Here is a 22122-nt window from a genome sequence, read left to right as displayed (position 1 = left end):
CTTACTTTGAGTTTTCAACACAAAGCTCGTACGTCTTTAACGGAGAAACACAGGCTCCCGGGAGGCGTGGTTTCCATCGTCGGCAGTAACTGACCTCTAAAAACTCTCTCTTCTATTCTTTGTTTTTCCTGTTTTCTCTTTCGTGTTTTTGTCACTTTTGTGGTATCTCAGTAGATTTTTTGGTGGTCCTTTAATGAGCTCCCAGTCTTTCTTGGAATGAGACAGGAGGACGTGAGTAAAAGAATAGCCAGCAGTCTAGCGGCCTCTCTCTCTCTCAAAATACAGAAACGAGGTTGCCTGGCCCAACTGGCGAACCCCAATGACTTTTAGTAATTAACATAGTCTCTTCTAAGTACTCACAAGCCGCCGGTTTAATAATGAATCCAATTTGGGGGAGCAGCTTGGGGCTTTGGGGGGCTGCCCCCCCCCCCGGATCTGGACAGCGTTCGCTCCTCTCCGGTCTGCTGGCGCCTCTGAGCACCTCCCCGCAGCCTCCCCATCAGTCCTGAGCCTGACGAGTTGAGCTCATTTACGGAAGCCAACTGTTCTCTTATTGCCTTTTCACCCTCTGACGCTTCGCTTGCTTCTTTATGATGTTTACTTTCCCTTCCTCGCTGCCAAGATCATATCCTTGCGGAAAGGTAAGCAAAATAGGAGTTCTGCCTTCTTCCACCATCTGTGAGCATTAACTTTTCTTCTCCGAGCAGTGGATTCATCTTTTCCTGGTTGTGTTTCTCCCGAACACAGCTCAGAAGCGCTTTAAAAAAACCGTCTAGCACTTTTGGAGTCCCCGACCCTGATGGCAGATACGCCCCAGGGCACGGCACCCCAGGGTTGGGGGTCCCTGCTCCCCATGTTTGTCTCTGCCTCTCCAGTGCGGGTGCTCTGGTAGAGGCCGCCGGGGTGCCCGTGTGGCCTTCTTTAGATGCTTCCTCTCTTTTTCTCCCCTGGGATCGTTTGTGATTGTTCGGGTGAAATGTTACTTTCCCCCCGTTTCTTGCACGAAGGGTTGACTGCTGGACTAGCTCGCCACAGACAAGCCCGTTCTTCCCATCACTAATATTTTCAGCTCATTTTCCTAAGGCCCAGGTGCCTGCCCAGGACCAGACTTTGCAACAAGTTTTTTATTCTTTGTCTGTTGCAGCTGCAGTTTCACCTGCTGGCTCCCTGCCTCTTCTGCCTACAGAAAAAAAAAAAAAAAAAAAAGACTTAAAATGAAAGGAAAGGGGTCTTTAACTTTCCTAGTCCCTCCCACAACTGTCTGTCTTCTCTCCTTCAAGTTCGCAGGCACATTCCTCGAGAGTCCTGCCTCCCCATCGTTTGCTTCCCATTCACCGTTTCCTTGGTTTTTTGCTGACTTCTGGCCTCCCGGTGCCTCCGAAGCTGTCCGCTCCCGTGTGGTTTTTCCAAAGAGCTGCCTCCTTCCAGGCAGCAAACGCCAAGCACCACAGGAAAGTGCTGCCCCCCAGCATGGACTGTGCGTTGCTCCCCACCCCCCACACTTAATATTCTTCATCTAATCCATTGCCTTCCACGAGTCAGCTCAAATCAGATTTTTAAAAAGTTTTTATTTTATTGCTTTTTAGAGAGAGAGGAAGGGAGAGGGAGGGCAAGAGCAAAACTGATCGGCTGCCTCCTGCACCCCCCCCACTGGGGATCGAGCTCACAACCCCGGGCACGTGCCCTGTCTCGGAATTGAACCCACAACCTTTCCGTGCAGGGAACGATGCCCAGCCAACTGAGCCACACTGGCCAGGGCTCAAGTCACATCTCTGTCGTATGTCTACCTTTTCTGACCACGTCATCCCACCGAGATGCTCTTCCTTCCTCGAGCTCCTGTAACACTCGCCCTTCCTGCCTCTCATTGTCACTGATAAAATGCCCTGGATGTCATTGATCTTCTGTGTAGACCGTGAGCTTTCAGAAGGCAAGGAACATACCTGATTTCTGTTCCTGGACACTGTCCGAGTAATGACCGTGTCCCCTGTGTGCAGCATCCCATTCCCAGGCTATTACAAACCCTGAGATAAAGTGGTCACCGTGGAGATCCCTGCCTTGCCATCTGGTTCTTCCTCGTTGGCTAGAATGGTGTGAAGAATAGTAGTTTTGCGTGGCCGGTGTGGCTCAGCGGTTGAGCATCGACCTAGGATCCAGGAGACTGAAGTTTGATTCCCGGTCAGGGCCCATGCCCGGGTTGTGGCTTGATTCCCAGTAGGGGGCGTGCAGGAGGCAGCTGATCAATGACTCATCATTGATGTTTCTCTCCCTCTCCCTTCCTCTCTCTGAAATCAATAAAGACATATTAAAAAAAAAAAAAAGAATTGTAGTTTCCCTAAATGCTCTCTCTACCTTTTGAGAGATGAAATTGTCTCCAGCACAAGGCAGGGATATGTTTGATGTTCTGGGTGTTAAGAGTTGGGCGTCAAGGAGGTAGCAGGATTCTTGGTATCTGTAGCTGGATTCTGAGAAAGCTTTGTCACATATATTGGGAAAGTGTTATCTCCTGCGGCGGAGGAATGTTCTGTACCCGGTTACCTCAACCAGAATGACTTCTGGTCACTTCTCCTATTTTAGGAGACCCTCTGGGAAATCTTTTTATGATTCCAAGGCCTTCCGACATCACCATGTGACAGGTCTCCCTTTCTTACGAGAAGCAGCTGGAACTAACAGACGGCGCCTATTGTTTGTCACTCCTAAGTAGGCTAAACCAAGACACGCGCCCCCTTTACGGAGAGCGAGGCCGGGTCGTGCCACGCGGAGCGAGGCTCCATCATGACTGCCAGGTTCTTGGGCAAACCCTGTCGAGTCATCCTGCCGACTTCCTTTCTTTGTTCTATTAGAAAACACACAGAGAAATGAACCACTCGCTGTCCAGAACGAGGTGAGGAAGCTGGCGTCAAGGGCTGGCAATTCCCTGGGGCAGGTGACAAACGAGGTGGGGGCACCTGTTCTCTCTGTCAGCTTGACCCCAGTCGCCGAGAGAGCCCTGGAGCCTACGCTCGGGTTTGTGCACCTCTTAGACATTTCTATATTTTTTAAAATATCAAAACCCTTCCTGCTATTTTTCCTCCCATTATCGGCTCTTGGTCATTTCATCTTAGACATGCATTCCAGAAAGTCCAGATTGCTCTGCTCGTTTGTCACGTTACAGACAGCCACCCTGTGCCTCTCAGTAGGGGGGCCTCTGAGCCCCGGGGGGTATCTGTCCCCCCTCCCCCCACCCTCCAACCCCACCGGGGCACTGACAGCTGCCTCCGGCCTGTGCAGGAGTTTACTCCGTGCTTGTGGAGCAGCGAGCGCTGCTCTTACTCAGAAGGTCCGGAATATTCAGGCATGTGGAACGCACTGGCACAGTTTTGGGATTTCTTCTTCGCTTAACCTCTTTTGTCATATGCGTTGACGTTGTTTCCTCTTATCTTTGGTTTCATCCTGATGTCTCAGAGCTATCTTTCCATTGTCATCTTGCCGTCCTGTCTGGGAGCCCTTTATCTTGTCTAACAAACCGGACCGGACCGTAAGGAATCATTGCTCCAGCGCCTTTTGTCTCTGGAGCCGAGTGGTGGGCTCGCTCCTGCAAGTTCACGTCCTCAGGCAGGAGAACCTGAGCAGCCAGCACAGGCCCTGGAGTCGCGACGGGGCCCCACGCTCTCCAGCCGCTGAGGAACAGTATCCTTCCCGCTTCTCCCCATATTTCACCTTTAAAATACCCCCTCTGCCCCTCCCATTGGCTTTCAGATCTTTTTATTGAGTTCTCTGGCCAGGGCTCTGGGGAAGGGTTAAGCCTGCTGTACTGAGATTGTCAGGGTCACAGAGAAGGTGGCCGGGGAAATAAAAATCTCACAGCGACCCGCAGGGCCACCTCTGTCCGGAGAGAGTTCTGTTTTTCGGAGGCAAGACTGGGGAGAGCCCAGATCACTCTCACCTGGAGAGAAGGGCTTGTATGGGATTTGGGGGTGAGTCAAACTGGAAATGGCCTTAGAGATAGAAAGTGAAGCTGATGCCCTCGACAGGCTGACTGTGGTCTGTCCTCCTGGGGACCCCTGGAAGATGACCGGCCTGGGGCTCTGATTTTCCCAGCGTGGCCAGATGTGAGCATCTTCCAGGTGTTCACCCATTTCCATCTCCTCCTTCTTCCCCAGGGTGCCCTACACTCACTAGGAGCTATGGTCTGTGGCAAGCTTCGCATTTAGACCCATCTAAAGTAGATTAAGATCCCTGACTGCCTTGGGTTTTTTAATTTGTTTTCCTGGGCGGAAAAAAAAAAAGAAAAAAAAAGGCCTTAGGAGATGGAAGTACTAAGGAGCTTAGGCCCAATGATTGTGTCTGCAGCCCGATTATTACGAGGGTGGGGTGGGTGGTGGCAAGAGTGGGGTGCAGGCAGTGGAAAATGAAAGGGAGAAAAGGCGAGACCATGGGGAGAGTCAGGATCCTCGGCTTCACTGGGTTCAGTCTCCAGCTGAACATTCCCCAGAACAGCTTGATGTCGTTTTGCATAATGGACCTGAAGGCCCTCCCTACGTCTCCCTAATTTGCTGCTGGGAGAGCGAGAAGGGTGTTTTAGTTGTTAAGGGCAGAAAGGTTTAAAGTGTGGTGCCGTCAAGGCTGCGTAGCCGAGGCTGCACCGGGCCCGGCATGCAGCTAGCAAATGGGAGGCTTTGTGAATCTGTGATAACAGACAGCATCTCATTTTTTCCCATCGCAAATGTCTGAAATCCAAGACGGTATGAGGTCTTCATGTCCTTATTTCTTCCTCGGTCTTTCAATTTAGAAGATAGCAGAGGAGAGCTCCTCACATTCTTCTTGGTGATGTTTCTGCCCCTGAACTTCTGAGGTCAGTGCAGGAGGCTGCCTGGCCGGGGGAAGCGCAGAGAATGTGGGTGGAGAGCCTGGGCCTGAGGCCCGCGTTTGCCGCTTGGTAGCTGAGCGACCTTGGGCAAGCTTGCTTCTCTCTGTCAACTGTGGGTAACGGTTCTTGCCCACCCCTGGGTGCCGTGAAGGTAAAAGAAAATGCTAGAAACCGGAGTAATCAGGAAACTGCAGAAGTGGTTTGTAAATATTACGATGATTAGCAATAATAAAGGTGTAGTTTTAGCGTCCCCAAGTCCCACTGCTGAACTCAGCTACTTGAACCCAGAAAAGGGACCACAGCCTTTCTGGGGGAGTCATGACATAACCTTTTGTTTGTTTTTGTTAATTCTCACCTCAGGATATTTTTTCCTTTGATTTTTAGAGAGAGTGGAAAGGAGGGAGCGGGGCAGAGAAAGAGAAAAATATCGATGTGAGAAAGACACATTGATTGGTTGCCTCCCATACATCCTCTGACTGGGGCCGGGGATCGAACCTGCAACCCAGGTACATGCCCTTGACCGGAATCGAACCCACGACCCTTCAGTGCACAGGCTGACACCCTACTCACCGAGCCACACCAGCCAAGGCATCATGGCATAACTTTTATTCCGAGGCTCAAGATCTCAAACACTAGGAGACCATCTCTCCCCACGACGGGCTCTGGTGCCCATTGGCACGTCACTGCGTTCTCCCGAGTAAACATTTAAAAAAAAAATTTTTTTTCAATTTTCAACTACAGTTGACATACAATATTATACTAGTTTCAGGTGTACGCCCCAGCGATTAGACATTACATAACTGACTAAGTGATCATCCTGGTAAGTCTCGCACCCATCTGACACCATACGTAGTTATTAGAACATCATTGACTGTGTTCCCAATGCTGCACTTTGCAGGAAGAAAGAGGCAGTGGAAAGAGACCAGCCCAGGCTCAGGATGCTCTTCCCTTCTCTCAGCTTTCAAAACTGTAAACAAAGACTCCTGATTAAATACGTTGCAACGGGGATATAAGCTGAGTTCCTCCTCTACAGACCCAGTTCCCGCAGCTCCTCACCTGACCCGGCAGGGAGCAGCGTGGTTTTCAGGGGGATAGAGGCTTTCGGATCGTCTCTCACGGGGGTTCAGCCCTTAAGGGGATGCAGAGAAGATGAGGGGAGAAGGTAAATCCTGAACTTTATTCACTTTACCCTCATTTCTCTGCTGCGGAGGATTATAGAGAATCTCCTGTAGAAACCCCTGCCCTGTCCACCTCTCAGTACTAAATCCTGGTGGGCTGTGCCCCCGCCGTGCGTCAGGGCAGTCACCTGTGAACAGAAACGATCAAACACAGGCCCCTTTCAATCTAATACAGTTTGATGGCACTCTGCCTGCTGTTCTAATTTGGCCGTTTTAATACCACTAGATACAGGGACTGTTTGGGGACTGCTGTCCTCGATACAGCAACAGATGATACAGTGAGGAGTGTCCTTCCCTCGAGTCCCAGGGCCTGAAGGAGCTGCCGACCTGGGAGCCTGCTTCGGATATGACGGACGTCTACACCTGTGCACTGGCTCAGCCATTAGACGTGGGTGAGGAAGGCACCCAGAGTCCAGAAGTCTAAATACAGGGCATGAGGGAGGTGGGGGGTGGGAGAGATCTTGGGCCTCTGTGGGGTGAATCTTGGGCAGCTCTGCAGCACGGTTGGGTGACTTAAAGTTAGGTATTGAACTTGGGAAGGTGCAGGGAGGTGAGCACAGAGGCCCTCGAGAGCAGGGCTGCGCAGGGCCGTGAGGAAAGGGCATGTCCAGCCGGGAGCCTCGGATGAGCAGGTGCCACGGCTCTTTCATTTCTTTGGCTCGTCTGGGAGTAACTTGGGCTTGGCCTGCTATGATGCTCTCTAAGAGCATATCTGGCCTTCTTATTTGTGAGCACATGTAGCTCAGGGTCTGGCAGAGCCCAGATGCTCAGGGACTATTATCAGGCACTAAGAAGAAGCTACCTGTCGAGTGAGGGGGTTGGTGAGCAGGGAGTGTTTTCTTAGCAAACAGACCGGGCCTTGCCTTTGGTTCCTGCAGGGGGCCAATTCCTCTGCCCATTCGCTTTATCTTGTGTCAAGATGCTAATGGTGGCTGGTTTCCATTCCCGTTAACCTTTCCTGGCTGGGTGTCTGCAGCTGACAGCTGTGCTCACATCTCTTCTTGTTGAGGTTTCCAAAGACACAGAAAAAACAGAAATGCAGCAAAACCCTCGGCGTTTGCACTGGAGTCAAAGGGGGAAGGAATGCTTGCGGTGGGTCTCCAGGGGTGAGGGGCTTGGGAAACAGGGTTAATTTTTTTATGCCTCGACGTAGCATTTGCTGCAAGTCTGCCGCATGCCAGGCGCGGCTCTACGCTGGGGGTGCAGAGATGAAAGGAACAGTCCTGCCTTTAGGAAGCCCGCCCAGAGGCCAATGCCAGGACAGCCAGTTGCCAGTGGAGCCCAGGTTCATTTTAATAGGATCCTAGGGACCTGGGATCCTAGCAGACTTATTTCTTTAACTTTATTTATTTTTAATCCTCACCTGAGGATATTTTTTCTATTGCTTTTAGAGAGGGTGGAAAGGGGAGAGGGAGAGAGAAAAACCCCCAAAATATCAAGGTGAGAGAGACCCATCAGCTACACCCTTGACTAGAATCAAACCCGGGACCCTTCAGTCCACAGGTGGACGCTCTAACCACTGTGCCAAACCTGCCAGGGCTTATTTCTTTAACTTTTTATTTTGAGATACTTGTAGCATCACAGAAAGGTCCTGTGTGCCCTTCACTCAGCTGCCCCCAGTGACTCCCTTGCATTGCTCAGCACAGCCTGGTTGACTTTTCAGTGTGCTTAAGCTGTTTTTTCTGCACTGTCTCCCACCCCCTCTTTTTGAAATCCTAAGTGGATCTTCCTTCTCTCACCCCCACAGGCTTGTAGTGCTGTAGGGTTTCTCCGGTCATGAAGCCAAGTCATTTAATTACAACAAATTCACATGAGGTGGAGCGCAGAGCATTGTTTTGAAGGGAGGAAGCTGACAGGGGCGTTCTCAGTGCTATCTGCTTCCCCCCTTTACTTGTACGTCATAGTGTGTCACCAGGGGAACTGAGAATCACTGGCTTGGAAGGAATAATAGTAATCGAGGTTATAATGGCAGTAACATGGCTGAGCGTCTGCCGTGGGCTTCACGTGGATCGCCGTGCCTCACCCTCCCATCTAAGGAGTTGGTGCTGTGACCATTCCTGACAGGTTGAGGGCTAAGTAACAGAGCCAAGATCATCTGCCTCTGGGCCCTTGCTTGTCACTTGCACTTTACAAAGGAAGGAGTTGACACCAGTGGACCTTCAGGAGCCCGGGAATGTCATGCAGCAAAGTCAGAGGATGGGATCTCTGAAGATCCTCAAAGCACAGGGCACAGCCCCTTCCCTTTCTTCTGAACAGAGATCTATGGTCATAACATGTACAGACTAAAGTTGGGTTGAATATTCTGGGAGTTTATCTAAAAGCTTCTTGAATGAGTAGTATTGAGAACTATCAATAGTATTCATAGCTCTTTTCTCACTCATTTGGGATGCATGGTCATCAGAGTAGGGATCGGGAGGAAATAAGCTCTTCCAATACTGTTGGAGGGAAAGGCCCTGGAAACAAGTAAATGTGGTGGAAAGAGAACCGAGTCCTTGTGAGCATTTGAGCAGAATTTATTTGCAGATATGTAATCCATGTACCAATTTCAAGCGTCTTATTTTTTTTCTTCCTGTAAAGATTAATCAGAGTAGCTACTTGGCTCATGAGAGAGAACTCATTTGACAGGCCAGGCCACTGACCCCACCCTAGGCCACCTCAAGTGCACCTTGCTTGTGTGGATACCTGACTTTTGTAGAAATCTGTGGGCTTCTGTTGGCAGGAAATGGGAATAGGAAGCTGTCTCTGGGTGGGGTGGTGAACCTGGAAAAGACCTATTTTGGGGAAAAGGTATCTCCTGGTGGGGAGAGAGGAGCTAAGAGAGGGTTTATTGGTGCCTCTTTCCTTTTAAAGAGCAAGCCAGTCTCTTGTCACTTATGGGTCTTCGACATTTCCCATTCCATTGACAAATTCCCAGAATGTTGCTGTTTGCACCCAAGGCAGCCCCTGAGGCAGAGCTGAAGTGCCACCTTCCAGGTGCCCAGGTTTACCTCAGGGGCCTTTGGGGTGCCCCTTCCCAGGGCTTCTCTGGCCAATCCTGGGCCCTTCCTTCCTAGCTTTCTGGGTTCTTCCTCCTCAATGTTCCCTAACATCCTACTCTAAGCAGGATTGGAAGACCCCACGCTGTCTCCCTTCAATTCTCTGCTGAAGGCGGGTGGGGAGGTGTCCTCTCTTCTGGCCCTTCTTTCTGGCCACACACTTGGGGATCAGAAATCTGATCCCACCTGTTCACCAGAAAACGGTCCAGGTGCCTTCATGTGCCCCATCTATCCTTTCTCTCTGATGAAACGTCAGGAGTGTGCGAGGACTTTCATTGTTTCCTCCAGGAGCCTGGACACCTTCTGCTTCTCCTTCCATCTCTTAGTGTCTTGGCTCCCTCACCATTTGGGGCTCAATTCCAATGCTAGATCCTAAGTGACAGCCCGGAGACGCTGGGGAAAGCTTTCCAACATTGGTGAGGTTGCTGACCCGCAAAGGTTGCACAGCATTCAGTGCTCTCTGCCCCTTCTAGCGTCCCCTCCCCCCGCCACCCCTTACCAGACCCCACTCCCATCCTTCTTTCTCTGTCGACCTTTATTTACCTCCGTCATTCATTTTATTTTTTCCCCAATTCACAATTCTTCACTGACATGACATTCCTATGTTTCCAGAAAATTCCTCAGCTGTGGCTGCCACTTCTCCTGACTGAGCCCCTTCCCACGTCCCTTTGGCTCCATTCCCCTTTCCTAGGCTGCGAGCCCCCCCCCCCCCCCCGGCTGCTCGCGGGGCTCTTTCCCGAGCCCCCTGTTGTGCGGCTCCCACTCCGGAATCTGGAACCGCGCGCGTGAATGCTCGGCACCCAGGAAGTGCGCTCGCACCCGAAAGATCTGGCAGCGCCGGGAGGAAATCGGCATTTAATTAACGTTTCCTTTTATGCCACTGTCGATATGCCTCTGTTATGGTTATGGGGTTGTGTGGGTATCCTCCGGGGATTTAATTACACGAAATTCCCCCTCTTTGTTAAAATCTAATAAACACACACAATGTATAAATTTGAAATTGGCTCTGTTGCCAAAAGTGAGATGCTTAATTGGAATAGAGACTTTTTCTCTTTAAGGAGATGGTAGTTTCATGAATTCTTGTTTCACTGACGGGTGGGTGATAGTTGTAATTTTTTCTCTTATAGGAGGAAACAGTGAGTAATCTAAACCAGCAACATTTTCTCTCTCTCTTTCCCTCTTTTTTTTTTTTTTTGATCCAGAAGGGTTGCAATGGAAACAAAGGAACTTACATCTAGATCACTCCTGTGCGCTTGGTTTTCCAACCGCCGGCTAAGAGTGGTGGGTGATACCGAGAGCAAGGACGTGTAGGTGTGTGGAAAGCTTAGAAACAGCCCTACTTGCCTCGTGCGGCGTGTCGGCCCCTTCTCCTGTGGCCTGTGGGACCTGTGTATGGTCCCAGATGTCCCCCAAATCCAGCTGCCACTGAGTGGGCTGTAAGCACCGCCCAGGAGTATTTGAGGGGCCTGAGCCCAGGGAAAATGACCCAGTTGGCACGCAGTTGATTCCTGTGTCGAAGGCTGCGATGACAACGTCCACTTTTCAGACGGAGGGGCTGAGGCTCAGTAGTTAGAAGTCGTGGCGGGTAGGCTTTCCAGGGGCTGAGGGCAGAGGGAATGGGAGTTAGAGTTTCATGGGTGCGGAGTTTCAGGTGGGGAAGATGAACGAGTTCTGGAGATGGATGGTGGCGATGACTGCACAGCAGTGTGAATGAGCTTAATGCCTCTGAGCTGTATCTTTAAAAATGGTTCAATGATCCACATATTTTACCTCAATGCAAAGTTTCATTATTGCTAGTCATTAATGTAAAACAAGAATTCAGATGAATAGATTTTGTAGAATGTAGTAAATACATGCAACGGAATATTGGACATATATATATTTAAAATATATCTTTATTGATTTCAGAGAGAGGAAGGGAGAGAGAGAGAGATAGAGATAGAAACATCAATGATGAGAGAGCCATTGATCAGCTGCAGCCTGCAACCCGGGCATGTGCCCTGACCGGGAATCGAACCCCGACCTCCTGGATCCTGGTCGATGCTCAGTTGCTGAGCCACGCCTGGCTGGGCAGGAATATTGAATATTATTCAGCCTTCAAAAGGAAGAAAATCCTGACACAGGTGACAACATGGGTGAACCTTGACGTTCCGTTAAATGACGCAAGCCAGTTACGAATATTGTGATTTCACTTACACGAGGTACCTGGAGCGGTCATAACCACAGACAGAAAGTAGAAAGGCTGTTGCCAGGGCCCGGAGGGAGAGGGAAATGGGAAGTGAGTGTTTAATGGGTGCAGAGTTTCAGTTGGGGAACACGAAGCATTTCTGGAGATGGATGGGGGGGGTGTTGCCCAGCAATGCGAATGTACTTAATGCCACTAAACTACACTTAGAAGTGATTAAAATGATAAATTGTATGCATTGTTTACCACACACATGCACACACGCAAGTGGGCACCAGTGGGGCCTGGCCCCTGTCCCTCCCGGTGCCCCTTCCGTTAGAGCTCCCCACCTCCCCAGGCACGCAGTGTCAGTGAGAACCAGAGAAGATCCTGTCTGTCCTCACATACGTGCACCGTCACTGCGTGCCGGAGAGCAAAAGGCAGCCCGATGGAGACCTGACCTCGGGCACAGAAGATGCAAACACACGTGCCAGCTTGGAAGAGGGATGAATGATTTAAACGGTCTGAGGGAAATAAAATGCTATTAGCGCGAGCCTGGCTCACGAGAAGGGTCCATTAATTCTCATACGGGAGTTCCAGGGGGAGAATGTGGCCCTAATTACGTCTTGGGTAATCCGACCGTTTGCATGGCGAGCCAGTTCACAAGCAGGCTTTTCCTCCGGGTGTCTATCTCCATTCAGCGCGGCTCCCTCCCGCTGGGAGCCAGGCTGCTCTTGAGACGTGCGCCGTGCGGTGAAGATGTTTGCGTGTCTCTGCCGGTCGCCGCCCTGCCTCCTCTTCGGTCATGTGACCTCGTCGCTCTTCTGTGGGATGGGAAATGTGTCTGGCTGGAATTATTGCCTACGTTAGCAGGATTCTTGTAGCCTCCAGAAGGTACAAGGCCAGATACCATGTTTGCAGCAGCTCCCACGAATAGCCGCGATGGGTGAGGATCCGACAGTTGTACTTCAATTAAGAGGAGATTCAGAACCTGTCCAGGTCCCTCCCTGTGAGATGCCTGCTGGGGGAGCTTGGTCCACGTGAGCAGCCGGTGCCCTGCTGCCCTGGCAGGACCCAGCCCCCGGAGATGGCCTTCGCTTACTCGATGAGCTGCGTGGCTTGACCCTGCGAGGGACTCGGAGGCTCCTAGATAAGCCCCAGGCTGCCCTTGCTGATATTTTCCCTGGGATACAAGATGTACAACCAGCCTTTGGTGGAAAGAGAGAGCCTTTGGGCCAATGATTCCTCCTTTTTGCCTCTACTAGTCCCCATCGCCCGATGGGGGCAAAGACCCCGAAAATCTTAGGGGGAGAAAATGTGATGTTCTTTCCAAAGCAGAGGGGAGAAAAGGAACAAAGACCCTTTTTTGGCAAGGCCTCCTTTAATATAAAAGACAAAAGCCACTGTTTATTATGCCCAGGCACTGTGCTGAGCACACAGAACGTATTTCTCCATTTAATCCTTACAGTAACCCTAAGAGGTCGGGCATCATGGCTTCCATTTTTACATGATAGAAACGAGGCCCAGAGAGGTTGGGTGACTTGACTCACACCACACAGCCGGAAAGTAGTGGAAGCACGATTCCGATCAGGTTTTTAGATTCCAAGTTTTATATCCTCCGCAGTGCCTCCGCTGCTCAGGGACTGCCCAGGTGTTCACCGCAGGAGTTAAAATATCTCGGGCTTCAGGTAACCACCTTCAGTGAAGCATGCCAGCGAGCTCCATTATGTGGTCATTAATTGATTCGTTTTTTACAAAGTGCCACTTATTTCTCCTCTTATCTTCCCACCGCTGCTGACCTGACACACTCCGCGTATGTCGGTGATTAAGGATGAGGGCGGAGGAAGGTGGGAAGCCTGCATGGTGGGGGTGGGCGGGCAGAATTTCGTAGGGTGGGAGGGTTCCCTTCTCTGAAGCAGTCGGGGGCCCGTTTGAGACTCTGGCAGTGCATCTGCCCCACTGGCTCTGCGTCCTGCCCCCTCCCTCCAGCAGGCCCTCCTACCACCTTCTGCCCACCCCCTGTGGACATTCCCAGAGCAAGGTTCTACTCTGAGCTGTCTTCGCTTCTCTTACACACTTTTTTTTTTTTTTTCCTCCAGGGCTCTCATTCACCCCTTGGCCTTTGCCACCACCACTGCCTCTGGAGAGTCCCATCTGAGTGACTTTCAGTTCTGTGCCCCCAGCCCACCCTCTCGTCTGATCCTCAGACCCGCTTCCCACCTCCCCATTGGGCATTTCCCCTGGGGGCTGCCCCAGCATCTCCATCGTCTCCTCTCCCCTTCCCTCCCCACTCTAGTCCCTACCCATCTGACCACCCTGTGTCACCTCAATTCTCGGGTCCCCTCCTCATCCCAGTCCCCGTCGCCACCTTCCTCTCTCTCTCCATGTGGAGTTGTTGCCGAGTCCCGTGACTGCTGCCTTTTCGGCGTCTCAGGCTCCGTCCCTTCGCTTTGTGCGTTCAGCACCTCTCAGGGCCAACCACTGCCCACACTGCACTGCTCTTCCCTGGGGTTCTGAAATGCTCTTTCCCACTCCACTCCATTCCGATGAATATTCCCAAAGTAAAACTCAGATCACATTGGCTCTGTCGGAAATATTTTATGGCCTCTGGCATTGGGGGCTTTCCCCAGAGTATGATCTTAAATCACTTTTTCCAGCCTCCTGTTCTGCCATCACTGCTCCGCACCAAGAACAGAAGGAGCGCCTTAGCTGTAGCAGTAATCATAGCGGTAGCAGTAAAGCAACGGCCCTGAATGGTCACAGAGCAGTTTCCCTGTGCTGAGCACTGTTCTAAGTGCTTCATGTGAGGAACTCATTTAGTCTCATAACCGCCAGTGAGCAGACTGTTATTCTAGTAAATGCATCAACTGCTGCTGCAGACCGTGTGCTGCGCTTTGGTTTTTATGGACCTTTTCTCCCACTGTTAAGCCCGGCAAGACTGCTCTCCCTTCCTTTCCCTCCAGGTCTCACTCTTACTCGTGTCTCGAGGTCGTCGTAGGTGACCTGTGCTCCCGATGGCCTCCGTTAAATGGGCTGTTTTAGTTCCAGCTTCTCTCTCATTGTGCTCCGCACCTTCCGCCTGGTGGTGTCGACATGTGTGTACCTGGGTTTCCTGTCTGGTTTCTTGGAGGCATCTGGAGGGCATGGACTGTCTCCTCCAGGTCTGCATCTCCTGTGGCATCCAGCCAGCACTTGACACACTGTAGGTGCTGGATGTATCTGGTTTATTGACCCAAAGTTAATGGGGTCAAATTTACATTCCAGATTCCTTGGCTGTGGTTGAGGTCATTCCTGTGGTCTAGTCCCTTCTAGTTAAAAGGCCAGATAAGCCCAACCAAATCCGAGAGAGTGAAGACAAGTGTGGCCAAGCTTGAGCCACAGGCAAAATCCCCTTTCATTTGCTAATTATAGTCAGTAATTGTCTTTGCTCTTTAAAAGACCTGAGTGAGCAGGGCTTTCCTGGGCAGATGCCCCTTGCTCCTGGGAAAGGAGAAGATGGACACTGTTCTTGGTCTTTACCATTGTGGCCTGCAGGCTTTCTCCTCTCACCTATATATTGTTGAAAGCAATTTGAAACAACTCTCTCATTACAGAAGTGATATATGTTCATTGTAGAAGCTTGGAAAATAAAGATAAGTGCTAAGAAGAAAATAAAACCACTGATAATCCCAGTACCCAGAGATGACTGCTTTTAGCACTTAGGTGAATATTCTTCTAGTCTTTTGATTACATTTGCTCATATGTGGACATTAATATACTCATGGTTCTATTAAAAACACACTTTGATATTTTGCAATGTGATAAATTAGTGATAGATATTAGTTTTATCTCCTTTCATTACTTTATGATAAACTAAAAAAAAAAAAGAAATTGCTGCTTATTTATTATTTCCTGTGAATTGCCTGTCCAAATCTGGTCATTTTTATGGATTTATTGTTGATTTATAAATGTTCTCTTTAGATTAAAATACTTATCTTTTCCCCCTTTGCATCTATGTGAAAATATTGGTTATATAATTAAAACATCCATAATTTATTTTATCAGCCCTCTATAGTAAGTTTTCACTGCTGTAAATAATGTGATGCTTAATATTGCGCAAGGATCTTATTGGCATCGTTTCTTTGGGATTGATTCAAAGAAGTGGGATTACTGGGTTGCTCCCCAGGAGATGTGGATGCAAGTTACTTATTTCTCTGAGCTTGTAGCATAACTGAGCATTATTTTTAAAGAGCTGTCCAATTTAATAAGCAAACAAATAATGGACATTTTTTAGTTTTATTTTACTACCTGAAAAGTAATTTTTTTCATATTTTATTATCGATTTGTATCTGAATGTATTGTGTATTGTCTCTTCTTTTCCCAATTGGGTTGTTATTGGTTTTCTAATTGATTTATTAGATTATTAAAAGTATTGATTCCAGGTAGTAATATTATACTATTTACTGCAGATTTGTTTCTCACTTTGTCCCATGAATTTTTATTTTCTATTTGGTTTGGCTTTATTTGCTAGTTTAAATCACACAATCATATCTATTTGATTCTTTATGATTTTCCACCATTGGTTTTATGCTTAGAAAGGTATTTTGGTTATTTTTCTGGTTTGATTTTGTACATTTATATTTAAAATCCACCGGCAGTCTATTTTCACATGTCACCTGTCTGGGGTGGGACAGATTTGAAAAGAGGGAGGGAGGGAGGTTTCGTCCGTCACGAGATGGGGTCTTGAACTGGCAGAGATGATAAATGACGTAGGCAGAGGGGAAAGAGGAAGCTGGGGAGAAACAGCACCGGGACCTGGGATGGCAGAGGGAGGAGAGGGGGGGTCAGGAGATGAGTGCTCAAAGGATGCCTGGAGCCGCGCAGTGGAAATACAATCAGAAACCGAGGTTGAGAGAGAGAGAGAGAGACAACCACAAAAAGACACATTTTTTTTTTTCTTCAATCCTCACCTGAGGATATTTTTTCTGTTGATTTTTAAAGGGAATGAAAGGGGGGGGGAGAGAAAGAAACATCAATATGAAAGAGACACAGGGACTGGTTGCCTCCTGCATATGCCCTTGATGGGGAATCGAACCTGCAATCCTTTGGTCTGCAGGCCGATGCTCTAACCACTGAGCCATATCAGCCTGAGTGACACTTGTATTTTTGACGGTGGAGATGGGAAGGCTTTGATCAGGGATTAGTGGGTTAAAACCTATCATGGCTCTAGCCAAGGTCACCAAGGACTTCCCAGTTGTCAAATCTCACTCCGTCTTGCTTTCCATTTCTGTAGCTTTTGACATTGAGTTTCCTCTTTCTCGAAGCACCAAATCCCCTCAGGTTCCCTGACGCCACCTTCTCAGCGGGGAAGGTTTCTCTGCTCATCCCTGTCTCGAGGTTGAGCCCTAAACCCTCTGCTCTATAAACTCTCCCCACCTCTTATTCAACCCCACACCTTCAATTCCATCCACATGTCAGCAACCCCACCCCTCAAGTTGAATCTCCAACCTGGACCTCTCTTCTGAGTTGGGGTGAAGGCCTCTACCCAATGGTTAGATGTCTTACTGCAAATTCAGCTTGGCCCAACCCGAACACACCCGTTTCCCTTCTCCCCACCACCCTCACCCCAGCTCACTCTTCTTCCAGGATTTTCTATCTTCCTGAGTGAGTTTCTCAGCAAGGTGCTTATGAGCTCGGCTTACAAGAAAGGATAGGGTCAGGAGAAATGGACGTGCATCTTAGCGGTAAACTTAGCGCAAACGTGAAGATGTCCCCGTGGCTGAGACTGAGTGAGGACCAGAATAATTTTCCCAGGAAAGCTGAAGTAGGAGAGACAACATTCTGCTCTTGGACTTGGGAAATAAAGCCCTAACCCCTAAATCTCTTAAAGGCCCCGAGAGGTCACTGGGGAGGCAAGAGTCACTGAGCATTCCTCCAGTGTAAGAATTCTGTAAATATCCTCCCCAGACTTCAGCTTGCAGATGCAATCTCCAAAGGTCACGTATTCCAAAAACAGTTTCTAAATTTGCTTCTGTGATTTGCATTCATGAGAAGATGCACCTGCACATCATGTAGGGCAACGACCAGGCAGTGGGATTGAAATTCTCGACTAGTAGCCCAGGTGGGGCGGCAAAGGCCATTTCTCAAGCAGATGGAAGCCTCTTAGAGAAGAACTTTGCAAACATCTCAGTTGAGCAGAATTAGCTCTTTATTGCATTTCTTTTTATTAGAAACAGACAACAGGTCGATCAGAAAGGGGGCAGTTCTTTTTAAATAAGTTGTCTTAAAGTTTCAAGCAGTAGATATCCAAATTTGAGCTAATTAAACATTTGAGGGAGAAAACACCGTAAAGCAGTACTTTTTTATCCATTTGGAGATATTGAATCATTTTAAAAAATCAGAACAAGCGCCCGGCTGGGCGTGGCTCAGTGGTTGAGCATCGACCTAAGACCCAGGAGATCCTGGTTCGAGTCCCGGTCGGGGCACATGCCCGGGTTGTGGGCTCAATCCCCAGCAGGGGGCATGCAGGAGGCAGCTGATCAGTGATGAATGTCCCTTCCTTGATGTTTCTATCTCTCTCTCTCCCATTCCCTTCCTCTCTCTCAAATCAGTAAAGAGGTATTTTTTTAAAAAAATCAGAACAAGTGAAACTGTCATGTCCTGCTCTTGCACTTGAGTGAGTTGGAAAGAGCAGTTTCAGTTGTGAGGGTATCAGAGAAGACCCAGCCTTGGCTTCTTCCTTCCCTCCCCTCATCATGCTCTTTTTAGCATCTCCTCAGCTCACCAGAAAGAGAAATTCCCTTTCCACTGCTCTCCAGGCTGTTGCGTGCTGTGGTCACTCGTGCTTTGGACTCACTCAGGATGTCAGACTCTTTCTTGCCCATGTGCAGCCTCCCCCGGATTGTCGGCCCCCTTTCACTTTATAGACTTGAGTCGGCCTGGGATACTGCCACTCAAAGTTTCATCATCAGCTTTCCTGGTGACGCCCCCACGCCTCCTGCTAACTTGTAGACATGAACCACAGGCGTTTTCTTTCAAGGAAACTGTAGGGATCTTTAGCAGAACTAGTGCAATGATTCATATACAATAACTAAAGACAGTTCAAAGGGAGGTTGGGGATCCAGATGCTGCAGGACCTTGGCTGAAATGCTTTCCCTCTGTGCACTTCAGTTGCTCCCCGTGGCTGGAGGATGCTGCAGCTGTTTACTCTGCAAGCTGACCTTCTGAATGCAGGGTGTAACTGTGGCTTTCAGTGGACAGATGCAGGCATTCGGGACATATTTTTATGCATTTCTTGTCGAAGTCCGCATTTGTACTTTCTGCGTTTTTGACACGTGTCTTTGGAGGGAGGGTCTTGTTTCAGAAAGAAGGTGCATTTTGCTTAGGAATCCCCTGATGAGGAGGAAATCAGCAAATGCAGAGATCACTGATTTAAATTGGTTCCTGATAGGGCGCAGACAGGAACCAGATAGAGCTTCTGCTAAACGATGCCAGTGAGATCTGAGAGCAATGAGGTGAAGACAAGCCAAGCGAAAACTCCTGGCTGCCTGCGGTGCGCGCTGGGCCCCGCCTCGCTTGAGCATGGCTGCCACCTGACATCTCTTTTATTTCGCTGCAGCAGCCGTAGCTGCTCTGTCTGGAAACCCAGGAGATTCCTCCTCTCACCCCTTGGAAATGTTTAACCCCTGCCAGCTGGAACCAGCATCGCAGGGAAGGAAGAGCGGCCATCTGGCTTCCGCTCTCGGAGTGACAGGTTTCCAACCTCTTGCCTGTCATTGGTACCATGGGATAGCTTTCTCCTGCAAGACCCCAGGGGCTGGCCTTGTAAGAAAGAGAGGAGGCAGGCTCTCCGCAGCAGGATGTGTGTACTCTCTTGAAGACGGGAAAGTGTTCCTCCTGAGGGGCAGGGATGGGACCCTTGGGTGGCTGTGCCACGGCTGCTCACATTACTGTCTTGCCTTTACTGCTCCGTTAGTGCTCACACGAGCAACCATGTGGTTCCTCATATCAGTCGTCTCCTTCCACCAAATACCCATTCCCATTTCCCATCTCTCCCTGGCCCCTGGTGATGGAGCTTCTGTCCTCGAAGTTTATGGAGATGATACCCGCGAGGAGCCAGCCGGCTCAGGTCCCGTGTCCTTTCTCAGGCGCCTTCATTCTTGTTTCTTTTCAGTAGTGTTGATGCTGCCCCGTGGCCCCCATGCCACTCTCTGAACTTGCTGTTCTTTCTGCCTCTGGTGTCCCCCTCTGTCTCCATCAGTGGCTCTCGCTTCCGACTTTACCCTGTTGTCCAGTGCTTGCCGTGCTCCCTCTGACCCCCTCCATCACCCTGATGGCCAGGTTATCTGCTCTGCTCAGGTATCCCCAGTCTATGCCCTACTCTCATTCTGTTCCAGCAGAATGTGGGCCAGAATATGGTCGTTTCTACTGAGCGGTCACATTATCAGCTCAGTGTGCTCAAGACTCATCGCATCATCTTCCATCCACACTTGAGTCTATTTCCCGAGGCTCCTCAACCCTGAAAGCCAAGGTTCATTCTTGGTTCTTGGTTCTCTCTGGGGGCATGTCTCCAATCAGTTGCCAAGGCCTGACCGTTTTCTTCTGAATGTCCCTCCAGTCAATTCCTTGCCCTTTCCTCCCACCGGTGTCTCGGTCCAGTTGCACCTGAGGTTTTGCTGTGGTCGCCAGTCTCTGTCCAACTCCAGTCCATTCTGTACACCTCCGCCAGATTAATCTTCTGAAAACACCGCTTTGAAGAGCCTAAAGCCTACGAGTTGAGGCTGTCATGAAGGAGTTCCCAATGCTGGCTGATGTGAGTCCACACCTACGATCAACGGTGTGCCCAGAATGTGCCAAACTACTCATCTAGGATGACCTTTCACTTCCCGTTTGCCAGTCTCAGCCCTTCTCGAGATCTAGATTAGGTCTACTTTTCTCATGAAACTTCCTCTAAATATTCAAGCCTTGAGGGCCCCCATCTCCAACATCTAAACACTGATATTCAGCACCCATCATACATTTAATCACATACTTCTTTTTGGTTCTTTGGTTCTTCTTTTGCATTGTTTTCTTTTATTGATATTTAAATTTTATTTTTGGATTAAAAAAAATATATATTTTTTACTGTTTTCTTGACCTGACACGAGGATAAGCTTCTTGAAGTCATGAGCTATAACTTTTTTCTTTCCTGTAAAGGAGAGTGGGAGACTGTCTTCCGAGTGAGAAGAGAAGAGATGACAGGGTTTCGGGCTGGAGTAGAGAAAAGCCCCAGGTGGACCTAGTCCTGTGTTTTCCACTTCAAACAGCTGCTGTAGGTGGGGCTGTGAGGATGGCAGGCCTTTCCTACCCAACGGGCAGAAGGGCAGGCGAGGGCTGTCTTTAATTAGCTCGAACAGCTAAAGCGGGCGGCAGGAGCCCCAGAATCGAAGAAAAACTGCCAGTCCCTATGAGGCACACGGAGGACTTTTAATGCCAAGATGATCTTTAGTCCTGGAGCCGAAATTCCCAGGATGTCTGCCAAGAGAAAGGGCCTGCGTGTGATTTAGGAAGATGTGTCCCTCATCAGGCTTTGGGCACAAAGCTCGTTGGAATCTCCAGAGCGATCGCCCAGTCCCAGGAGTTATTTCATTCCAAGGTGTGACTCAGAGTGAGCTGGAAGAGAGCATTTTACCTGAGTCTAGGGATTAGACCCAGGTTCGTCTGAGTCCGCCAGCAGTTGAGGATTAGGGATGAAGTGTCACTTTGCTGTATATTGAGCAAAAAAAGAAACAGTGACTGGGAAGGTGGAAACCGTGATGGGAGGGCTATTAGAAGCTGCAGGATGTGACCTGTGCTAACATCCGCAAGCGCACAATGCCAGAGCATTTATCTCCTGCCCAATATTTATTTTTCATCATTTTATTAGATTTGGGCTTTTAAAAAGAGGGTGAGTGTTTGAGAGGGAATTACAAAGTCATTTTAAATTCAGTTAAAACACTCTTAATGAATAAGCTCTCTTTTTAGACCTTGTGGTTATGACTGCAGCGTAATCACAGCCTGGGGTGGTAAAGGATGTCCATCCGTCCGTCCGTCTGTCCAGCCACCTATTTCTCTGTCTGTCCATCTGTCCATCCATTTGTCTATCCATGCATCCATCCATCCACCTACCCAACCATCCATTCAATAGAAATTCATTGAGCCTACAACATGGCGTTTCCTATGTAAGTAACACACAAACGTATTGAATGTTGAATCTATAAACATAAAATGTGACGATGGCTTGGTCACCCTTTCTTACAGCTCATTTTGAGGGTGGAAATGTGGCTGAAAGATCAATAATTGGGTGTTTCAATACTAAAAAGCTTGGGTGTCCCTATATCCAAGTTGGTTGAGTTAATTTAGCCAGGAAAAGAAAAACACAAGAGTGTGGATTCAGAAAACCTTTCAAATTTACACCAGTCTTTGAATACATGCTTTGTCTGATTTTTAAAAAAATTTCACTCAGAGTAAGGCAGACATCACTTGTCACTCAAGGGGAAAATAGAAATATACTGGGGATTAAAATATGTCTCCCTTCTTCAAACCTGTTCCCTGGTTGTTTTTCAGCTAAACCTGAGCGTGCCCCGCAGAAGCCTGAATAGACATCTGGAACTTTGCTACTTTATTTTAAGTCTGTCTGATTCACAGCTCATCTCGACCTTAGCTGTTACCTTACAGAGAGCAACACAACAGTCCTACCACATGTGCTAAGAATAATACTGTCAAATATTGTTAAACTGCTAGAAATGTACTTTTGGAAACAGGCTAAACGAATGTGTATTTTCCATGCTGTCTTAATTCAAAGATCTTTTTTTAACCATATGTGCCAGAAATGCTTACCTTGGATCCAAGCTTTGATACGAGATATTTCTGCCAAAAGAAATGAACGATTTTTACCAAGTT

At 48.9% G+C, this 22122-nt stretch overlaps 1 protein-coding gene across 1 annotated transcript in view; it reads left to right on the top strand.

The window, feature by feature from the left end:
* The window catches only part of TMEM178B (transmembrane protein 178B), a 305957-nt gene that overhangs the window by 164872 nt on the left and 118963 nt on the right, over positions 1–22122 (top strand). The gene's annotated exons all lie outside the window — the stretch shown is intronic.

Source organism: Miniopterus natalensis, chromosome 10, assembly GCF_054644295.1.
Source record: "Miniopterus natalensis isolate mMinNat1 chromosome 10, mMinNat1.hap1, whole genome shotgun sequence".
NCBI lineage: Eukaryota > Metazoa > Chordata > Mammalia > Chiroptera > Miniopteridae > Miniopterus > Miniopterus natalensis.
The sequence above is the reverse complement of the archived record's forward strand: the minus strand, read 5'-3'. Positions and strand labels throughout refer to the sequence as shown.